The sequence below is a fragment of the Mustela erminea genome, chromosome 16, assembly GCF_009829155.1.
Source record: "Mustela erminea isolate mMusErm1 chromosome 16, mMusErm1.Pri, whole genome shotgun sequence".
Taxonomy (NCBI): domain Eukaryota; kingdom Metazoa; phylum Chordata; class Mammalia; order Carnivora; family Mustelidae; genus Mustela; species Mustela erminea.
The window spans coordinates 73,003,025-73,005,096 of record NC_045629.1 but is presented as its reverse complement, the minus strand read 5'-3'; positions in this window follow the sequence as shown (position 1 = coordinate 73,005,096).

Genomic DNA, 2,072 nt, shown 5'->3' with positions numbered 1-2,072 from the left:
AGGTAGGTACAATTATTACCTGTATTTTTGCACAGGAAGCAAACAGAGGCACAGAAAGGTTAAATAACTTGCCTGTGATTAAAAATCTGGTAATGGGCATAGCTCAATTTCAAGCTCCTGCAATCCTCCTCCAGAAGTCATGCATGCTTTTAACCACACTGCCTCTCACAATATGGTAGTCAAGAACACAGATTGTAGAATCAGATAACATTTTCCCTCTATAGGTGTGGCTTTGAGTCAATTACTAACTCGCCAGTATCTTCACTTTCATCATCTGTTAGATCAGAATAGCTGTATGACGTTTATATGGTTCTTATGTGTAGTAGAGGGAGTAACACCTGTAAAAGGCTGAGTGTGATGCCTAGAACATGGAAGGACTACCTCTAGTCAATGTTGCTTTCATCCTTGTGATTTCAGCTTTGCCAAGGATCTCATTTTAGGCAGAGTAGAAGGGCAATAATGCGATCATGCTTTCAAAAGTCTTCCTTGATGTCCTTTAAATTACTCTGCCTACGAAGCTTATTCTGCTCATTCATGAAACCAACTCTAACATTTATGTGTGCTGGGTGTGAGCATATGCCCCCTCCTGATACAGGACGTAGAAAGGGATCCTCCAGTTCCGCCTTTTGGTATTCTATGCTCCTGAGTATAATCACTTTCTTTTGTGGTTTTGGATTTATATACACATTGTAACCACAGGCTCGCAGGCATATATTTTTAGATCACTCTCTGAAAATGAAGCATCCAGATTTTTAAAAATAAACTTGTGCAGAGCTAAAGCTGGAATCAATGAGCAGGAGGGTGGGGAGGAGGGACACAAGCAACCCTGCCTTCTTGTCTGCACTGGCAGCCAAGGCTGACTCTCCCAGCCCCCAACTGCAGCAGATTCTTTCATTTCCTATCCTCCAATGAGTGGCACAGATCTCAGCAACTGAAAAATGTGGAGTCTGCTGTTAAATATAAATTTCCGACTCTTGGAAACTTGGTTCCTGAAATATGTTCCTGAAAACTTTGAGAATGTTCCTGCCTGTTTCAAGGGCCCCTTTAGGAAGCCTCAAGTGAAATCAGGCTTTTTACAGCAGATCCTCTTAGGGCTGTGAGCTCATCAAGGACCTCTCACAGAAACTCCTGTGAACTCCTATAAGAGACCCCTTAGAAAATTGGGAGGGTAAATCTTTACTCCTCATTTCTGTGTCTCCCCCTCCCCACCACCCAGTACATTCAAACAAATCCTGGGGAGATGCTTTTGGGGCTGATTACTGTTGCTAGGGCAACTCTATATTGATCCTTCATTATGGTAATATTGGCAGATTCCCCTGGGGATTGGAGAGTGTGCTTCAGAGACAGTTCTCTGGGTGAGAGAGAAGGGAATTTTGTTTTGTTTTTATCATCAGCACTATCTGTTCCCAGCCCCAAGAGTCAAACTTTGAAGCTGGATTTTTAAGCTCTGGAGAAATGCTCTATTTGATAATGATTATAGCCCGAACTGAGAAGAAAAGGCTCCTGGGAATATTGGGGAAGGACCTCACTGGAAGAAGTTGAGCTTCCCAGGACTAGAATCAGGGGAGGGGTTGGGAAGCCTAGGGAGAGATAGGAAACAATCTTACTCAGCTGCCAAAGGGCCAAAGAAAGCCTCAGGGGCCAATCCTTCAATTTGCCACCAAGGAAGACAGTGAGGAGAGGGGAGGGGTAAAAAGATCTTCCAGAAATCCTTAAAGAAAAGGGCTTCTTTTCACCTAGCACCTTGAGAAAGCCTTAAAGCAGACTGGGACAAAGGGAGACACCAGTAAACCCACGGAGGAATTAATGGCATTGCTAGCGAGACATATCTGTTGTCCTCCATTGGAAACTCAGACTCATCCAACTCTGTTGGAAATTCTGTTTTGCTTTCAGAATGACAGCAGCCGCTGTAACTTCCCCACTATATGTGTGATTTTACTTCCATTAGTCTAGGCTGCCATCAAACGGGGTGGGGGGGGGAATCAAGGAAATATTGACTGTGAAGCATTCCAGAGAATAGATTTGGCAAAGAATCCTATTTTAAAAACATGTTGTCGGAAACAATCATTTGC